Raw genomic sequence first — 22197 nt, forward strand, 5'->3', positions numbered from 1 at the left:
AAAACGAACGATGAAGATTTAGCACTCTAAAATTAAGACGTATCAACGATTGAGATTTATCAAAGTATGCACTAGAATTCACGTGCAAGAATAGATCACGTATAAGGATACGGCAAGATGGATTCCTCTCCGGTAAACAAATAGGAGTAATTGATTTTCAGGAAGAAGTGGACACGGACACGGATCCAAAAGATTTTAGGCAACCACAAGCGGACGCATACTGACGAAAAACATGTTTGAACGCCCCATGACCGAAATAATAACAGTGCAATCCACGGCAAGATGGATTCCTCTCGGGTAAACAAATAGGAGTAATTGATTTTCAGGAAGAAGTGGACACGGACACGGATCCAAAAGATTTTAGGCAACCACAAGCGGACGCATACTGACGAAAAACATGTTTGAACGCCCCATGACCGAAATAATAACAGTGCAATCCATGGCACCACCACACGTCCAGCAGATTACAGGCAGCGCACCTGACACATCCATACGCGCCGACGGCGACGGCCCTCGGTTGCCGAGAAAACCGAAGAGACAACAACCAGCTCAACGGATGAAAGGCAAGTCAACAACAGTGTCCCATCCAGCCATCACCTCTGGGTAATACTTGCACGTACTTCTCCCTGTTAGTTTAGATGTTTCAGTCCCAAGCAACATAAGCAACAAGTGGTAAGATGGCTTGCATCGAACCATCGTGATGGTACCAGATAAAAAATACCATTGCATATGGCTAATAAAAAACATCATTTTTGCAATACAATGGGTGGAGAAAGAGGTCACTTGGTTCGGTCCAAATTAAGTTGTACATGACTATATACTAATTAGTTCCTGGTACAAAAAAATCTCAGAGAAATAAGATTGGCAGGAACATAGACAGTAATGAACAAGGCGGAATAGAAGAGCGAAGGTGGGAGATCGCATAAAAATTCACAGAAAGAATAATACCCTATTAAAATACATTGTTTAAAAGGTCCTTAGCAATATCTTAATACAGTTAGTGTAAAGATTTCTATCAACGTGAAATCATGTTTCCATGTTTTGATTTTTGAATAATAGTTGGAGAGAAAATATTAATATATTATTATGTATTGCTCACAACAATAATCATGTTATATACGTACTAGGTAATTGCCATAGTCATTCACGACTTCTCATCCCACAAGAAACAAAACAAATCACGTACGTACATGCATACATGTAGGAAGGAAACTAAAACAACCATAATTTGGCATAAAAGAATTCTTTCGAACTTGGAATTCCAAAATTTGCTAAAATTTGGAATGATTTTTTTGGGAGAAAACAGTAGTTAGACTTATGTATGAAATGCAACAAAACAGTAGCATGTACAATTAAAATAAATTTTGCATTTTTTTACATGGACATAAAAATGCAAATCGTCGCAATCGAAAAGGAAAACTCAATAGCTACCATTTTAAGTTTCTTAGTAAGAGATGCTTGCCCTACCAACGAATGAGCAGCTGATATGATCTCACCACAAATTCGAAAAAAACAGAATGTTTTCTCACAAGCCATGAAATTTAAAAGTCGCTAAACTTTGGAACATTGTTTCTATGAGAAAATGGTAGCTAGACTTATATACGAAATTCAACCAGACACTAGAATGTATAATTAAACAAAATATAAGTTTTCTTTACAATTGAGATCATGCAATTTTATTAAGGAATGACTAATGTCAACGTGACATGCGTGTATTCAAGTGCAATGACTCAGCATTTGGAAAAGAGGCTACATGAGTACATAGCACGAGTAAGTCAGCTATGACGGTAGGAAGTGATAGACATGAGATTCATCCAGAAAAAAGACTATATGGCCACATAGATATTGAGCATCACAGTAAAAAAAATATTACCTTTCGTACCATTTTAATTTTACAAAACGACCACTTTCATCAATGTAGTAGGTAAAATCGGCATTACGAGGCAATGCTTGCCTTAATAGCAAATGAGAAAAAAAGTTTGCTTCGTAAAATTGGAGGAAGCAAGATAAAAAAGAAAATTTGGGTGTTATTTTTATGATAAACAACAGGGAAGGCCCTTACAAAAAAAGTGCTTCAATGCGTCTCCTCTTTTCCTCTCTGCATCCATTCTCTCTCTCACACTAAGTTAGTCTTTATTGTCATTTCCAGCTTCAAATACATATTCTAATCGATTCACGTTGGTTTGATTTCCCAAACGTACATTAAGCCAGGGCACTCTAATAATGTTTTTATACTATAATTAGTTTGAAAGAACAAACTATATCAACTTTATAACCATTAATTTTACATGTGTACACTAACAATGTCCGGATTATAAAGAACAAGTTGTAAAGATTTTTGCATGATGTATTTCCAAACGGAGGTAGTACGATTTTAAATCTACACCGAATGGCCTAAGAATATCTTGAACCTAATATAATAAATGTGTCAAAAAATAACTCTAGCCGCGCAAATGCGTGGGACACCCTGCTAGTTTTCTACAAAATGAAAATATAACAAAACTTTAGTTTTAGGCACAACAACACACACCGTGATTCTCCTTCTTGCAGTAGCCTTTCTGGCCGTCATAACCAAGTGTTTTGCACTCCCTGTTGCAGTAATCAACAGCATACTGATATGAGTCCATGCACACCGAGTAAGTAAAACATTGGAGTCCAAATGCAGCGTTGGTACCTAAACACAGTGAAGGAAGCACCACAACATACAAATGAATACGTATGGAATACATGATACATAATCATTTGGGACTTTTTAATGTCAAGAAACTCAACAAGGAAACTCATTTGGAAATTACCTATGTCCCTCCCCGCTGACGCAGGGCCCCATAGAAAAGTGGTACATGTCAACAAAAGAGCAACACAAAAGAGAAAGTGTGTCTTGTTCTTGATAAGTGCCATCATCAAGACTGCCTTGCTATTACTTATTTTCTCTTGATGTTGTCCTTCTCTGAACGTATCTTTGCAGCACCGGTGTTTATAAAGATGAGCGAATGCACAATGATTCTTGCCCCTTTATCATTTTCCGCATTAATGGTTTCTTCCTAGTTTTGGTATAATTTAATTGCCATATTGACTTGTATCCTTTCGGGTTTCCGCATACACATATCTCTACAACCCTAGGGTCACCGAACCTTAAGTGTGTAGACCCTACGGGTTCAGGAGACATGCAGACGGGCCCTCGCCCCCGCACCCGCTTGGCACGTCGCCCCACCACCCCTCCGCCCCCACCCCACCCGCCGACGCCCCGTCGCCCCGCCACTCGCCGCCCGGCGCCGCCCCCGCCGCCCGGCACCGCCCCCGCCACCGCCCCCGACGCCCCGTCGCCCCGCCACCCGCCGCCCGGCGGCCCCCGCCACCGCCCCCGCCGACCGTCCCATTGCTCCGGTGAGGGACTACTTCTTTTTTTTTCTGTTTTTTCAAAAAAAAAAATCAATTTAATTGTTAGTGCTAGATTGTGTTAGTGTTAGTGTTAGAAAAGAATGAGAAGAAGTAGAAGTAGTAGAAGTAGTAGAAGAAGTAGAAGAAGAAGAAAAGAGAAGACGTAGAAATAAGATGAAAAAAGAAAAAGAAGAAAAGAAGTAGAAGAAGAAGAAGAAAGGAAGAAAAGAAATGAAGTACAAAAAAGATGTAAAAAGAAGAAGAAGAAAAGAAGTAGAAGAAGTAGAAGAAGAAGAAAGGAAGAAACGAAAAGAAGTAAAAAAGTAGAAAAAGGATGAAAGAAGAAGAAGAAGAAAGGAAAGAAGAAGAAGAAGAAGAAGAAGAAGAAGAAGAAGAAGTATAGAAGGAAACACCCCGACCCCGACACCACACCCTGACCCCGAAACGACACCCCGACCCCCTGACCCCGACACCCCGACTCCGACACCACATCCCGACACCCCGACCCTGACACGACACCCCGACACCCGACCCCCCGACCCCCTGACCCCCTGACCCCGACACCCCGACTCCGACACCACACCCCGACACCCCGACCCCGACACGACACCCCGACACCCGACCCCCTGACCCCCTGACCCCCCAACCCCGACACCACACCCCGACACCCGACCCCGACTCCACCCCGACACCCGACCCCCTAACCCCCTGACCCCGACATGACACCCCGACCCCCTGACCCCGAAACAGCACCCCGGCCCCGACACGGCACCCCGACACCGACACGACACCCCGACCCCCGACACCTCCCGAAAAGGTGTTATTTGGCCTTGCAGAGGCCGATGGGGTCATATATTTGTGAATTATTAGTTAGGTCATATATTTTTCGATTTTGTTATGAAAACATCATATATAATTGTGTTGATCGGGTAGATTTAAATGTGCAGTTGTTTCATCGCTGCGAGGTTTGGTGGTCGACGACCTCGCCATGCGTTTGACGAGCTCTGCCCCTTCGTTCGTGGGTGAGCACAAATGACATGTCCTCCTCCCCCGTTAATTATTTGCTCTGTTCCGGTGTTCGTGCCGATGAAACTTCATAGCTAGCTATATATGTGTCTTGAATCATCAGTATGCGTAACCAATATGTGTCTCCCGTTCGAAAGCATCATAGTTATAAATATGCATGCATTTGCATATTTATAACGTTGATTCTTTCGAATTGTCCAACGCTATCCATGGACAGCCCGAGTATGTTTAGATTGGGTTCGTTTTCCCATATGCTTTGCTCCGGATCTGACGCATAAGTTTCGTCAGTGCCTCCCCTGTTGTTCTCCGGGTACACATCCTCTCTGTTTATTGCAGAGACGTGTATCAGGAGAACAGCGGGGAGGTGCTGCCGAAATTTTGCGTAGGATCCGGAGCATAGCATGGGAAAATGAACCCAATCTAAGCATACTCGGGTGGGATTAGGACCTATCATTACCTATTAGAGTGTAGGTTGCATGGACGTAATAAAATTGACAAAGTAGATCAACTGATGAATATGTACATGGTGAATTATATATATATATATATTTGTTGTGTGTCTAGTAGCTCTGAAAGTCAAGATGAGTGATCGTGCGTGGATGTACACCAGTCACACTGGTCAGAACAAATGGAGCACTGAATGGTTCACAAAAACCAAGGGGTTTGTGCATGCCGCATTTGCAAATGGCCAGAGGAAAACCTGGTGCCCCTGTTTACGGTGCGGCAATTGGGAAAAGAGGACAGAGGCTGAAATGGGCAAACACCTGCAGAAGAGTGGTTTTACGCCCGATTATACGGTGTGGACATTTCATGGTGAGTCTGCCCAACGTGACCGAGCTGAGGTGGATCGTCGTCGCACCGACGAGCATGGTACCGGGATGGAAAACATGGTGCAAGACTTCGATGTTGCTCGGGATTCGGACGAGGAGATGGAGGAATCTGCAAAGGCCTTCAATGAAATGTTGGAGTCTTCAAAACGTCCGCTCCATGAGCACACTGAGCTTTGTCAGTTGGATGCCATCTCACAAGTAATGGCTCTGAAGGCTCAGTTCAACTTGGGCAGAGAATGCTACGATGCAATGATGACAGTATTTGGACGATTTCTACCCAAAGGCCATGTAATGTGCCGCGATAAGTTCCTGAGTAAGGAGCAGTACATGAAGGTAATTCTTAAGGCCTTCTACTTAAGTTCCTTCATTTAGTAATTCTTAGCCGTAGCGCTCAAGTTTCTATTTGCTAACTTAGGCGCCTCCGAGATGGTGTGCGGATCGGATGGATTGTTGGGAGGTGTTGGTCAATGAGTGGTGCTAAAAAGAATGGCTAGCCCTCCACAACGAGGCCAAGGACAAACGTGCCCAAATGGAAGGTGTGCCACACCATCAAGGCAGCTCCAACTTATATCAGTTCGGGCGGAACTGGGTATGTGGTTTGCTTCATGATTCATGCAATTCATTCATCATGCTAGCTTGAGCCCTTTAATTACTAATTTACATTGTTTCTCTCTTTCAGGCACGCTACAATAAGGTGGATAAGGTGCCAGAGGTGTACGACCTGTATGCCATGGCCCACACTGCCTCTTTCAAGAAAGTCAAGGCATTCTCTCCGTCTGACCTCGATGATACAAACAACTTCACCAACATCTCCTCCCACAACAAGCTCGTGAGATATAGAGATGAGGGGAAGGCGAGGAAAGGGGAGGACTTTAACCCGAGCCAGGGTCCCATTGATCCAGAGCTGGTGATGATATCTGGTGGCGGGAGGTCCCATGGCTCTATAGCCATTGGAGATGGACTTATCCGTTGTCCTAGCACTCTCCCGGAGATCAAGGCCTCGTGAACGGCCAGTCCAACTCGCCATCAAGGTTAGTGATACGTACTCAGCTATCTTTCTCCATTACATTGTGTGCGCTTCCATCAATGATTACAAATGGTCATGTGAGTGGTGTTGCAGGCTGCTATACAGAGTGAGAGAGATAGAACGGAGAAACTTCTGGCGGAGGCGGCGGAGAGGCAGCGGGAGTTGGAGGAGAGGACGACAAAGATGTTGGAGGAGGAGAGGGCACGGAATGACATTAGCTCTAAAATGACCCATTTTACCTTGGTTAGCTTATAAATGACCCAGTTCATCCAAGTTAGCTCAAAAATGACCGATTTTACCTAGATTAGCTCCTAAATGATCCATTTTACCTACGTTAGCTTTAAAATGACCCATTTCACCTAGGTTAGCTCCAAAATGACCCATCTTACCTAGGTTATCTCATAAACGATCCATTTCAACTAATTTAGCTCATAAACGATCCATTTCACCAAGTTAGCTAAAAAACGATCCATTTCACCTAAATTAGCTCTTAAATGATCCATTTCACCTAAGTTAGCTCAAAAAGATCCATTTCAACTAAATTAGCTCATAAATGATCCATTTCACCTAAGTTAGCTCAAAAACGATCCATTTCAACTAAGTTAGCTCATAAATGATCCATTTCACCTAAGTTAGCTAAAAAACGATCCATTTCACCTTAGTTACCTAAAAAACGATCCATTTGACCTTAGTTAGCTCATAAACGACCCATTTCAACTAAGTTAGTTCATAAATGATCCATTTCACCTTAGCTAGCTCATAAACGACCCATTTCAACTTAGTTAGCTCATATATGATCCATTTCACGTAAGTTAGCTCATAAATGACATATACTTCTTGTTCTAGTCTTCTTCTTGTTCTACTCTTCTTGTTCTAGTCTTCTTATTCTAGTCACCTATTTCTAACTTTCTTATTTTGCCATTTTGCAGATTTCATTCACTTCATGGAAGCTAGCTTGCTATGGAGTGCTTGTTTATGTATGGATGGAACTTGCTTATGTATGAATGGATGGATGGAACTTGCTTATGTAATATGTATGGATGGAACTTGCTTATGTATGAATGGATGGAACTTGCTTATGTATGAATGGATGGAACTTATGTGCTGGATATATGTGATATGTTTGCTGTTAAATAGGCCTGTGAAATATATCTATATATGTCATATATATTTGCTGTGAAAATTGTTGGATTTAATAAAAAACAGAAAAAAGAGCCAATATGCAGGCTCTTTGCCATCTGCCACCGACGGCAACGGGCTCTTTGCCGTCAGCCGCAGACGGCAAAGAAGCCACATGGCAGCCAACTGTGCTTCCTGGGAGCTGACCCATTTGGTCAGTTTGCCTACAGTGGCAGACGGCAAAGACACTAGAAAGTTTGCCTACAGTGGCAGACGGCAAAGACACTAGAAAGTTTGCCTAAAGTGGCAGACGGCAAAGACTTGCCGTCAGCGGCGGACGGCAAAGGCCTGCCGTGAGCCACTTAACGGACTGACAGCGCAATTATTGCCGTCTGCTCTCTTTGCCGTCCGCTGCAGACGGCAAAGGCCCTTTGCCGTCAGCCGCCCGGAAGCAGACGGCAAAGTAGCTCTTTGCCGGACCTTACTTTGCCGAAGCCTTTTGCCGTCCGCGGCTGACGGCAAAGGCCTTTGCCGTCCGCCGTTCATGCCTTTGCCGTCCGCCGTGGCAGACGGCAAAATAGCTGATTCCTGTAGTGAAAGTACCTCTTGATTCTATGTTTTCTACTGAACACTTGCTTGCCGGGAATGCATGGAAGAGATTGCATTTCTAGAGCAATGAAAGCATATATTAGGGAGTGAAAGTTATGTAAAGACAACATCATTCTAGAGTAACTCTCTAACTCACCCATGAGTGTCTCATCATCAAGGCTCTCAGGAACTTTATTTAAATCATTCCTTGCTGAATCTTTTGTTTTCTGGTGATGGGATGCCAAAGAAATGATCAAACATAAGGTTTTGTGGTGGCTTAAGTTTGAGTATTATGGACCAATATGTTGTCCCTTTTGAGATATTGTGATCAGTACCAGGTTATAACAACATACACACACATTCAAGAGAAAGTTGAATAATATTGGAGGTAGTGTTGGCACTACGTACGGTAACAGACTCATAGCCGAAATCTGAGTCAAAACTCTAGTGGATGGTTCATTCTCAGGTGGAGTCCTCAGCATGACATCAAAAAAGGTGACAGTCACATTTACACGCCTACACATGCATCACTACTGGAATTAGCTTATTTTCCGTCTGCCAGTTCTTTGCCGTCTGCTAGCTGACGGCAAAGAAGGTCTTTGCCGTCCGCTTACAAAAACGGACGGCAAAGAACTGGCTGATGGCAAAGAAGGATTTTGCCATCAGCCAGTTCTTTGCCGTCAGCTGGTTGACGGCAAGAGAGAGGTGGCCCCACTTACGAGCTGATTAGATAAAACTTAATGGCTCCCCTTTTTGTCGTCCGCTAGCGGACGGCAAAGAACGGCGGACGGCAAAGACCTAACTTCACTAACCTAACTAACGGCCGAGCCCCCCACCCCCTTGTTTCTCTCCACGACCAGATCGACCCCCCCCCGCCGCCCGGCGCCGCCCTCCCCCACCTCCGCCGCCGCCCCAGCACCCGCCGCAGCCTGCCCCGTCGCCCCACCACCCCGCCCCCACCACCGCCACCGCCCCCAGCACCCGTCGCCGCCCCCGCCACCGCCACCGCCCCAGCACCCGCCGCCGCCCCCGCCCCCGCCACCCGCCGCAGCCTGCCCTGTCGCCCTCGGCGCCACCGCGGCCCCGCCTCCCTGCCGGCTCCCCTGAGCTCCACCGCCCCGGAGCCCTGCCACCCTGCCGCCCGTCGCCACCGCCACCCCCCCCCCCCCGAGCTCCGGTGAGTTATTTTTTTCTGTTTTTCTTTTTTTTGCTGTTTAATTGTTTGTGTTAGATTTAGGTCTATATATGTGTTAGTGTTAGTGTTAGATTTAATGCTAGTGTTAGATTTAGGTCTAGATATGTGTTAGTGTTAGTGTTAGATTTAATGCTAGTGTTAGATTTAGGTCTAGATATGTGTTAGTGTTAGTGTTAGTGTTAGGTTTTAGATAATTAGTTATATTACTAAAAGAAGTAGAAAAAACATGAAAAAAGAAGAAGAAGAAGAAGAAGAAGAAGAAGAAGAAGAAGAAAAGAAGAATATGTAGAAGGGGAAGAAGAAGGAAGAAGAGAAGGAAAGTAGAAGAAGAAGAAGAAGAAGAAGAAGAAGAAAGGAAAGAAGAAGAAGGCTAGAAGGAAACACCCCGACCCCCTGACCCCGACACCCCGACCCTGACACGACACCCCGACACCCTAACCGCCTGACCCCTTGACCCCGACACCCTGACCCCGACACCCCGACCCCCTGACCCCGACACCCCGACCCCGACCCCGAAATAGCACCCCGACCCCCTGACCCCCTGACCCCGACACCCTGACCCCGACACCACACCCCGACCCCCTGACCCCCTGACCCCGACACCCCGACCCCGACACCACACCCCGACACCCTGATCGACCCCGACACGAACCCCCGACCCCGAAACAGCACCCCGACCCCGAAAAGGTACTCTTTGGCCTTCCAGAGGCCGACGGGGTCATATATTTGTGAATTATGAGTTAGGTCATATATTTTTCGATTTTGTTATGAATAACATTATCTATAATTGTGTTGATCGGGTAGATTTAAATGTGCAGTTGTTTCATCGCTGCGAGGTTTGGTGTTCGACGACCTCCCCGTGCGTTTGACGAGCTTTGCCCCTTCGTTCGTGGGTGAGCAAAAATGACATGTCCTCCTCCCCCCTTAATTATTAGCTCTGTTCCGGTGTTCGTGCCGATGAAACTTGATAGCTAGCTATATATCTGTCTTGAATCATCAGTATGCGTAACTGATATGTGTCTCCCGTTTGAAAGCGTTATAGTTATAAATATGCATGCATTTGCATATTTATAACCGTGATTCTTTCGAATTGTCCAACTCTATCCATGGATAGCCCGAGTATGTGTAGATTGGGTTCGTTTTCCCATATGACCGACGCATAAATTTCGTCAGTGCCTCCCCTGTTGTTCTCCGGGTACACATCCTCTCTGTTTATTGCAGAGACGTGTATCAGGAGAACAGCGGGGAGGTGCTGCCGAAATTTTGTGTCGGATCCGGAGCATAGCATGGGAAAATGAACCCAATCTACACATACTCGGGTGGGATTAGGACCTATCATTACCTATTAGAGTGTAGGTTGCATGGACGTAATAAAATTGAAAAAGTAGATCGACTGATGAATATATACATGGTGAATTATATATATATATATATATATATATATTTGTTGTGTGTCCAGTAGCTCTGGAAGTCAAGATGAGTGATCGTGCGTGGACGTACACCGGTCACACTGGTCAGAACAAATGGAGCACTGAATGGTTCACAAAAACCAAGGGGTTTGTGCAAGCCGCATTTGCAAATGGCCAGAGGAAAACCTGGTGCCCCTGTTTATGGTGCGGCAATTGGGAAAAGAGGACAGAGGCTGAAATGGCATACACCTGCAGAAGAGTGGTTTTACGCCCTATTATACGGTGTGGACATATCATGGTGAGTCTGCCCAACGTGACCGAGCTGAGGTGGATCGTCGTCACACCGACGAGCATGGTACCGGGATGGAAAACATGGTGCAAGACTTCGATGATGCTCGGGATTCGGACGAGGAGATGGAGGAATCTGCAAAGGCCTTCAATGAAATGTTGGAGTCTTCAAAACGTCCGCTTCACGAGCACACTGAGCTTTGTCAGTTGGATGCCATCTCACAAGTAATGGCTCTGAAGGCTCAGTTCAACTTGGGCAGAGAATGCTACGATGCAATGATGACAGTATTTGGACGCTTTCTACCCAAAGGCCATGTAATGCCTGCAAACCTGTACCAGTCGGACAAAATCCTCCGTGCACTGAAGATGCCCTATGAGAAGATACATGCATGTGAGAAAGGATGTGTCAAATTTAGGCTTGACTATGCGGACTTGAACTATTGTCCCATTTGCAAGTCTTCCAGGTATGTTGTGGTAGACAACGGTATGGGTGAGAAGACACAGACCAAAATCCCCGTTAGTGTTCTTCGGTATATGCCAATCGTACCAAGACTTCAACGTCTTTTCATGGTCGAAGAGACGGCCAGACAGATGACATGGCACAAAACGGGCAAAAGAACCAAACTAGATGCAGATGGGAATCTGATGATCATACACACATCGGATGGTGTTGCGTGGAAAAAGTTTGATGAATTACATGCTGACAAAGCGGCAGATCCGAGGCATCCTCGAGTCGGCATCAGCACGGATGGGTTCAGTGTTTTTGGTCTGATGGCAGCCCAATACAGTTGTTGGCCCGTATTTGTCTTTCCACTCAATCTCCCCCCGGACATATTATGCAAAGAAAGAACATTTTCCTGACGTTGATAATTCTAGGGCCCAACTATCCAGGGAAAAATATGAATGTGTACATGCAGCCGCTTAAGGACGAATTGCAAGAAGCCTGGGATAATGGGTTCAAGACATACGACGCCTATAGCAAATGGAACTTCATAATGTGTGTCTGGTACATGTACTCGACGCATGACTTGTCGGCGTATGCACTATTCGTTGGCTGGTGTGTGCATGGAAGGTTCCCGTGCCCCACATGCAAGGGAGCTCTTGAGTTTCGTTGGCTTCAGGCCGGTCGCAAGTTTTCTTGCTTCGACATGCATAGACAGTTCCTGGATCCTCGCCATAAGTTCAGGAAAGTCAAGAAGAACTTCATCAGAGGTAGAGTTGTCAAAAACTCTGCACCACCTGCGTTGACAGGCCAACAGACCCTGGATCAGTTAAACGCTCTTGAGCCAGATCCAGAGCGTCCAGGGTACTTCAAGGGGTATAATTCTAAGCACGCCTGGACTCACAAGACATGCTTATGGGATCTGCCTTACTTCAAAGACCTCCTTTGCCCACACAACATCGACGTGATGCACACTGAGAAGAATATCACCGAGGCACTTTTTGGTACATTGTTCGGCATAGATGGGAAGTCAAAGGATAATACTAAGGCTAGAGTCAATCTGGAGGCACTATGTGATAGGCCATTACAAAACATGAAAGAACCAAAAGGAAAGCAGAACTGGATGAAGCCAAAGGCATGGTTCAATCTTGGAAGGCCAGCTATGAGGGAAATTATCTTGTGGGTGAAAATGCAGTTGATGTTCCCCGATGGGTATGCAGCGAATCTAAAGAGGGGAGTGAGTCTTGATAAATTGAAGATATTTGGTCTCAAGAGTCATGATTGGCACATATGGATTGAGCGGGTAATGCCGGTGATGTTGCGTGGCTTCATCCCTGAGGATGAATGGCTAGTACTAGCAGAACTCAGATATTTCTTCCGTGTTCTTTGTGCGAAAGAACTATCGCCTGGCGTGCTAGAAGAAATGGAAGAGTTGGCGCCGGAGTTGATCTGCAAGTTAGAGAAGATCTTTCCACCTGGCTTCTTTAATCCAATGCAGCATTTGATTTTGCATCTCCCGACCGAGGCAAGATTGGGGGGGGGGCGTGCAAAATCGTTGGTGCTACCCAACTAAGAGGATGCAGAAGACGCTTCGACAAAAATGTAAAAATAAACATAGAACTGAAGCATCGATGGCTGAGGCATTCATCACTGAGGAGGCGGCAAACTTCGTGACAGCACACTACGAAGCCAAAAATTGTCATTTGCATAATCCGAAGCCTCGGTACAATGCTGACGAACCTGAAAAGGGTGGATCCAACCTCAGCCTATTCAAAGGGAATCTCGCACCAGCCAGTGGTTCGAAACCAGTATCTTTGGATAACAAAGAATGGCGGACCATTACGTTGTATATCTTCAACAACCTGACAGAAGTGCGGCCGTACATCGAGTAAGTTCTCGGTACATTGTTTCGCAACTTCTATTTCCTTTGAACTGCTCTTATTCCTGGATATTTCATACAGTCGATTACGTCGCCATATTCTCGTATGGAGCGGTAATCCAAAAGGATTCTGTCGAAGAGTATGAGCTTCTCGCAAAGCAAGGAGGCGGCTATCCCGGTTTCATCTCTTGGTTCAAACAAACGGTAATTTCTATTAGACCATTTCATTACATTCGCTAATTTCTGCCTAATGCAACAATCCTTTCGTATTAAACTTGTAGGCTAATTCAGAGTCTATGGGCGCCGAATTGAGACAAGTCGCTAATGGTTTTGACTATAAGGTCCGTTCATTTGACAAATACGACATCAACGGGTATCGCTTTCGTACCTATGGCAAAGAGCTATCTATGGCCGACCGAAAGTCTACAAATTGTTGTGTATCTGCTATTGGCGAAGGAGGTACCGAGTATTATGGGAGAGTTGAAGCAATTTATGAACTTCTATTCTATGGTGACAACCCACCAAATGTCGTACTCTTCAAATGTTATTGGTTTCAGCCGGAGGAGACTAGAAGGACTCATGAACATATAGGGCTAGTTGAAATCAAACAAAGCACCCATTTAGATGTTCCTGATGTCTATATTACGGCTCAACAGGCGACCCAAGTATTCTATCTACTGTGGGCCTGCCAAACTAATCCAAATCTGAAAGGTTGGGATGTCGTTTATGAAGTGCCGCCACGTGCTAGACTATCTCCCCCAAAGGAAGAGGATTATGAACCTCACATTAACCAGACACATATGAAGGAGAATTCTTCCAAGAGACACGTCTTTCCAAAAAGCATTTCAAGAACCGCTATACTTCACCCCAAAACATTGAAGTAGACAGCGACAGTGAATCCGACATCAACCCAGAGGAGGAACAAGAAGATCCGGAACAAGAAGAGGTTACTGCTGCGGATGACCTGTCAATGCTTGACCGATTACGTCAAGGTGGCCTTCCACATGTTGATGCCACTGAACCCTATGAGCCCGTCATTGATTATAGTGATGATGATTATTATGCATTTATTGATGATAGTGATCGAGATTATTAGTAGTGTCAGGTATTCAATTTTTTTATGTTGTACTTGATGATGATACACTTAAGTGATATACATATTATTATTCATGTCGGTAATTTTTTATGTTTTACTAATTTCGTTTACTCTTTGTCATGCCAGGTGTTGAAAGATGGTGGGCGCTGGTCGGGAGCGCTCCGAGGCCCCTTCTTCGTCGGCGCGTGGTGGGAGGTCTTCCATTCCACACGCACCTCTCCGCCAAGCGTTGCTGGACAGTATGGCGACACTGCCGGGCCCTTCTTCGCCGACAGCGATGCCCAGCAGGGGACGAGGTAAGGGAGGGAAGAAGAGAGGAGTTGGAGCACGTGGTCGCGGGAGAGGAGGTAGGGTGACTCCTAGGGCGCCTTCCTCGCCGCCACCCCCAGCTGTTTCACCCGAGCACGTGACTACTAGGGTGGACTCGTCCGAGGAGGAGGCTACACGGACTCCGGTCCACGAGCCTTCGGCCCACGAGCCTCGGGTCGACGGGCCTTCGGCCCACGAGACCCCGGAGGAGCACACGTCTGGATGGGGTACCTGGCCGGATGAGTCTGAGGGGCCGAGTGGCCATGCTGATGATGGCGGGGAGCTGACTGATATTGAGGAGGAGGGGGGCACCGTCTACCAGCGTGGTTGTACACGGCTCCCGTCCGTGCCGGCGACCCGCGAGCAGAGGTGGTTGATTTTCCCTGATGGGGAGAGGTAAGTGCATTTAATCTTTTTGTACCTTCTGCATTCACGTTTCTTCAAATATCTAATGCGTTGGCCTTGTCATGCTGTAGGGGTTGGGACCACCATCATAGTGTCCGCCGGCCCAACTCCGTCCTTGGAGTTCTTTGTCGGAAAAACTTCCCGGGGTTTATCACGTTGCTGGTGAGGGTCGGCTTCCAGAGCTTGGATTGAGCTCGGAGCACTACTTGGCTGCCTCGACCCCGCCGGGTGAGATTATCGACGGTGTCTTGTGCAAGACGAGGGCAGACGTGGTGATCAGAAAGTTCTGGGTAATTTCTCTTTTACACAATTAAATATCTTTAACTAGCTAGTTATTAATTGTACTAATCAATACTGTCTCATTTGATTGCAGACATTCTACAGGTGTGACGAGGGATACGAGGAGGACGCGGCAAATGTTATCGATAACGTCTGCAAGCGCCTACTACAGAACTTACGGCACGAGGCTCGGGTGCAGGCTGTTCGAGACTACTACGCCTTGCGTGGTATCAAGAAGACCAAGCCGGCGTGCCGCGAGAAGTTCGTGAGTAAGGAGCAGTACATGAAGGTAATTCTTAAGGCCTTGTAGTTACTTCCTTCATTTAGTAATTCATAGCCGTAGCGCTCAAGTTTCTATTTGCTAACTTAGGCGCCTCCGTGATGGTGTGCGGATCGGATGGATTGTTGGGAGGTGTTGGTCAATGAGTGGTGCTCAAAATAATGGCTAGCCCTCCACAACGAGGCCAAGGAAAAACGTGCCCAAATGGAAGGTGTGCCACACCAGCAACGCAGCTCCAACTTATATCAGTTCGGGCGGAACTGGGTATGTGGTTTGCTTCATGATTCATGCAATTCATTCATCATGCTAGCTTGAGCCCTTTAATTACTAATTTACTTTGTTTCTCTCTTTCAGGCACACTACAATAAGGCGGATAAGGTGCCAGAGGTGTACGACCTGTATGCCATGGCCCACACTGCCTCTTTCAAGAAAGTCAAGGCATTATCTCCGTCTGACCTCGATGATGCAACCAACTTCACCAACATCTCCTCCCACGACAAGCTCGTGAAATATAGAGATGAGGGGAAGGGGAGGACTTTAACCCGAGCCAGGGTCCCATTGATCCAGAGCTGGTGATGATATCTGGTGCGGGAGGTCCCATGGCTCCATAGCCATTGGAGACGGACTTATCCGTTGTCCTAGCACTCTTCCGGAGATCAAGGCGCACCAGTCGAGCTCCGCTCCTGAGATAAGGCCTCGTGAACGGCCAGTCCAACTCGCCATCAAGGTTAGTTATACGTAGTCAGCTATCTTTCTCCATTACATTGTGTGTGCTTCCATCAATGATTACAAATGGTAACGAGGAGTGGTGTTGCAGGCTGCTGTACGGAGTGCGAGAGATAGAACGGAGAAACTTCTGGCGGAGGCGGCGGAGAGGCAGCGGGAGTTTGAGGAGAGGACGACAAAGATGTTGGAGGAGGAAAGGGCACGGAATGACATGCAGGCAAGGGCCATGTACGAGCTCCTTGTGGTAAGTTTCTTCTGCAGATTAGCCAAAACATTCATTTAGTGTTTGTCTCATTACTAACTAGTATGACTGAGTCGTCAAAACCAAATGTGCAGTCTGTGTGCGAGAAGACCGGTCAGACCGCTCCGCCGATGCCAGTGATTGCTCCTGGGACCATGGTGAGTTCAATTTTAATGGGCATTACTTGCTACTCTTAACATTTGAGTGTCATCATGCTAACGAGACATTGGAAATGATCTTTGGTGCAGCGTAACTCCAGACAAGCATCGCATGATCCTTCTCCAGCTACCGGCACGAGCCAGCCCGCTCCTACACCTCTATGATCATGGTAAGTTTCTCTAGTGTTTTGCTTAACAAATGCATAAAGACCTAGACTTAGCCTTATTTCCTCCAATATGCTTACCACAATGACCTAGAGTTAGCTTCTTTTCCTCCAAAATGACTTAATAAGCTTACTGACCTCCAAAACCATCCATTTTACCTAAGTTAGCTCTAAAACGATCTATACTTAGCTTTGTTTCCTCCAAAATGACCTAAGTTAGCTCTAGTATGCTTAGTTAACTAGGTTTGCTCAATAATGACATGTACTTAGCTTACTTATGTCAAAAATGGCATAATTAGCTTAGTTAGCTCATAAATGATCCATTTTACCCAAGTTAGCTCTAAAATGAGCCATTTTACCTTAGTTAGCTCATAAATGATCCATTTTACCCAAGTTAGCTCTAAAATGACCCATTTTACCTAGACTAGCTCCAAAATGATCCATTTTACCTATGTTAGCTCTAAAATGACCCATTTTACCTAGGTTAGCTCCAAAATGACCCATCTTACCTAGGTTAGCTCGGAAATGATGCATTTTACCCAAGTTAGCTCTAAAATGACCCATTTTACCTAGATTAGCTCATAAACGATCCATTTCACCTAGGTTAGGTCACAAACGATCCATTTTACCTAGTTTAGCTCCAAAATGACCCATCACACCTAGGTTAGCTCTAAAATGATGCATTTTACCTAAGTTAGCTCATAAACGATCTATTTCACCTAGGTTAGCTCATAAACGATCCATTTCACCTAACTTAGCTCAAAAACGATCCATTTCACCTAGGTTAGCTCCAAAATGACCCATCTTACCTAGGTTAGCTCTAAAATGATGCATTATACCTAAGTTAGCTCATAAACGATCCATTTCAACTAAGTTAGCTCATAAATGATCCATTTCACCTAAGTTAGCTCATAAATGGCATATACTTCTTCTTCTAGTCACCTTTTTCTAACTTTCTTATTTGCCATTTTGTAGATTTCATTCACTTCACGGAAGCTAGCTTGCTATGATGGAGTGCTTGTTTTTTCTTTCATTCTCCTCCAGTATTCTTCTAGCTTGCTATGATGGAACTCGCTATCTTGATGAAACTTTGCATTGTAATATGTATGGATGGAACAATGTGTATGTGCAACTTGCTATGTATGAATGGATGGAACTATATATGTATGCACGATGAAACTTATGTGCTGGATATGTCATATGTTTGCTGTTAAATATCCCTGTGAAATATATATATATATGTCATATTTTGCTGTGAAAATTGCTGGATTAAAAAAAGAAAAAAGAGGCACCTTTGCCGTCAGCCGCTGATGGCAAAGGCTCCTTTGCCGTCTGCCGCGGACGGCAAAGAAGCCACGCGGCGGCCACCTATGCTCCCTTGGAGCTGACCCATTTGGTCAGTTTGCCTACAACGGCGGATGGCAAAGGCTTTGCCTACAGTGGCAGACGGCAAAGAATGCCCACATTTGCCTACAGCAGCAGACGGCAAAGGCTTGTCCCGCAGTGACGTCCAGCTGACGTCATTCGGCGGACGGCAAAGGCCAGATGCTCTTTGCCGTCAGCGGCGGACGGCAAAGGCTGCAGTTAGCCGCCTAATGGACTAACAGCGCATTTATTGCCGCCGGCTTTCTTTGCCGTCAGCCGCTGATAGCAAAGGCCCCTTTGCCGTCCGCTTCAAAAAGCAGACGGCAAAGAAGCTCTTTACCGATGCCTACTTTGCCGGAGCCTTTTGCCGTCCGCCATCCTTGCCTTTGCCGTCTGCCGTGGCGGACGGCAAAGTAGCTGATTCCTGTAGTGCATAGAGTAGTAAGACAATAACACCAGCGTGAAGCTGAAGTGCCATGTATGAATATAGCAAAGATTTTTGGCATCATCTCATTCATCTTTCAACTAAGTTTCTCTGGAAACTTTTATCCACAAGGGCTATAGAGTCTATTAAAATTGACACTATGGGGTTAGGTATCTCTAACATCGTCTTGTCTAAAACTATTTTCAACACCCAAGTCTTGTGAGACTTTCTCTTGTGCATGGTTATTCTTTGTTAACATCCCTTTATTTTAATAGCCAGATTTTTATGGATTTCTTCAGAAATTTACAAATATATATTTTTCTCTAAGTTTTGGAAAGTGGTTGCTTAGGTGCCCTGAGCCACTCAAATGGTCGTATTATTATATGAAATTTAATGTTCATGGAAATGACCTCTAAGATGCAACTTTGGCCCATAATATTTTTGTTATGTAAGGATACAAGTAAATATGGCAATTAAATTATACCAAAACTCGGAAGAAACCATTAATGCGGAAAACGATAAGGGGGCAAGAATCATATATTGTGCATTCGCTCTTCTTGACAAACAGCGGTGCTGGAAAGATATGTTCAGAGAAGGACAACATCAATAGAAAATAAGTAATAGCAAGGCAGTCTTGATGATGGCACTTATCAAGAACAAGACACAAATTCTCTTTTGTCTTGCTCTTTTGTTGACGTGTACCACTTTTCTATGTGGCCCTGCGGCAGCGTCGAGGGATGTAGGTAATTTGCAAATGAGTTTCCTCGATGAGTTTCTTGATATTAAACAGACCCAAATGATTATGTATCATGCATTCCATACGAATTAACTTGTATGTTGTGGTGCTTTCCTTCATTGTGTTTAGGTACCAACGCTGCATTTGGAATCCAATGTTTTACTTACTCGGTGTGCATGGACTCATATCAGTATGCCGTTGATTACTGCAACAAGGAGTGCAAAATACTTGGTTATGACGGCTAGAAAGGCTACTGCAAGAAGGAGAATCCTGGCGTGTGTTGTCGTGCCTAAAGTTAAAAGACATGTTATATTGTTATTTTGTAGAAAATCATTGCCTGTATTTGCTAGTCAGAATACTAATTTATCTGGATTATACGAGAGTTTCAGTAAAGTATACAGATAGTTGCTTTTGAAGACCAACTGGACTAGCCGATCAACTCTTCAGGTCATATGAATCAACAATGAGCGTGCTAAAAACTGGAAGTACTCATAAACCTAAAAAATTAAATTGGGGAGTGAATTAATGGAAATATATGAGAAGCACATTGGGTATATGAAATTTTGTCATTAAACGATGCTAGTTAATACCAACTGATCTATGTGCAACTCAAAAAAGTACATATTTGAACCCTAGCCTATCACAAATGTCTAAGAACCAACCCCAATCTTTGAAACAATCTAACTTGCAATTCTAAAGTGTCAAAGTCGGTCAACCTTCAATTTTTCCTATCCTCAAACTAGTATTTGGTGAGTTGATGTGGTTTGGAACAATTGACCGCCTAGTCAGCTGTCGTGTCACTTAATATATTTGTGAATATGTATTTTATTGCATGTTGTAATCTGTTTGGCGGGATTGGCCCTATAGTTGAGAAAAACTCAGATAAAAGCAATGGGCATTTAATGACAACAACTCTTGTATCCCAAAGATATAGGATCCGTGCTACCGTAGTAAACGTTTCTGTCCTAGCATTCAGAATAACACTTCATGGTCTGCCTGCCGTTAGCCTCTCTTTGACTCACTCTCTGTGATCCTAGGTACCTGCAAGGACGAAGAACGCGGATGAGACAAGAGACATCTATGAAGCAATTTTATGTTACACATACGAGGCGTAAATTCAAAGTACTTCCATAGATCCCTCCAATAAATACATAGGGTTGTAGGGCTATGCCTCAACCCATGACGATACTTTAGATATGGAGAATAGATCACAAGTACAAACCATCAAAGAACACATCATGAATATTGATTGATAATATGTCTTACAATAGTTGCCGGATGTGATAGACGATTACAAAGTATGGCTAGTTGGATGAGTGCTTGGTGGTGGAGATGGTGGCGGCTATCGAAATGAGATGGGAAATGGCGGCGGCTAGGGTTGCTTTGGACGATGAAGATGGGGGTTTCGGTGATGCTCTGATGCTATTATGGGATTGACCCATTCATGGTATATGTAGGGTAGGTCCAGGAGACCTTTATCAGTCCATACGACCGCTCATACGAGTGTGTGCGGTCTTATGGAACATCATCTTGCTCTGTTCTTCCTGGCGTGCCTACCACTTGATCCCCTCTATATCCTCTTTACTCCCTTCCATGTATTTGCTTGATTTCCTCCATATTTAACCCATTTACTATGGAAATAAAATAAAGATCGGATATTTGGAATCCTTTGCATTGATTGGTTGTTTGTAGCAATATCAGAGCGAATATCTTGGTTTTTAAGAAATACATCGGTTTATGCTCTTGTATCATGAGTGCAAGTACAACAATCGTGAACTCCACCAAGCTTAGACTTGATCGACCTCGACAAACATAGAGGGAAATCCAAAACGTAAGGAACTCAGTTGTTTACACCAAATAAACGGGAAGATTTTGCTTCACTTATGATCAGTACAGCTAGATAATCCTCCACTTCTTGACTTAAAAACTTAGTATAGCTATAGCGGTGACATGGTTATTATGCAAGTGTTAGTGAAGCAAAGATAAGCAACACAAAGCTCTTGCTCAACTAGACAACATAACAAAGTACCTCTTGATTCTATGTTTTCTACTGAACACTTGCTTGCCGGGAATGCATGGAAGAGATTGCATTTCTAGAGCAATGAAAGCATATATTAGGGAGTGAAAGTTATGTAAAGAGAACATCATTCTAGAGTAACTCTCTAACTCACCCATGAGTGTCTCGTTATCAAGGCTCTCAGGAACTTTATTTAAATCATTGCTTGCTGAATCTTTTGTTTTCTAGTGATGGGATGCTAAAGAAATGATCAACCATAAGGTTCTGTGGTGGCTTAAGTTTGAGTATCATGGACCAAAATATTGTCCCTTTCGAGCTCTTGTGATCAGTACCAGGTTATAACAACATACACACACATTCAAGAGAAAGTTGAATAATATTGGAGGTAGTGTTGGCACTACGTACGGTAACAGACTCATAGCCAAAATCTGAGTCGAAACTCTAGTGGATGGTTCATTCTCAAGTGGAGTTCTCAGCATGGCATCAAAAAAGGTGACAGTCACATTTACACGCCAACACATGCATAGAATAGTAAGACCATAACACCAGCGTGAAGCTGAAGCGCCATGTACGAATATAGCAAGATTTTTGGCATCATCTCATTCACCTTTCAACTAAGTTTCTCTGGAAACTTTTATCCACAAGGGCTATAGAGTCTATTAAAATTGACACAATGGGGTTAGGTATCTCTAACATCCTCTTGTCTAAAACTATTTTCAACACCCAAGTCTTGTGAGCCTTTCTCTTGTGCATGGTTATTCTTTGTTAACATCCCTTTATTTTAATAGCCAGATTTTTATGGTTTTCTTCAGAAAT

This window comes from Aegilops tauschii, chromosome 1 (genome assembly GCF_002575655.3).
Source record: "Aegilops tauschii subsp. strangulata cultivar AL8/78 chromosome 1, Aet v6.0, whole genome shotgun sequence".
Taxonomy (NCBI): domain Eukaryota; kingdom Viridiplantae; phylum Streptophyta; class Magnoliopsida; order Poales; family Poaceae; genus Aegilops; species Aegilops tauschii.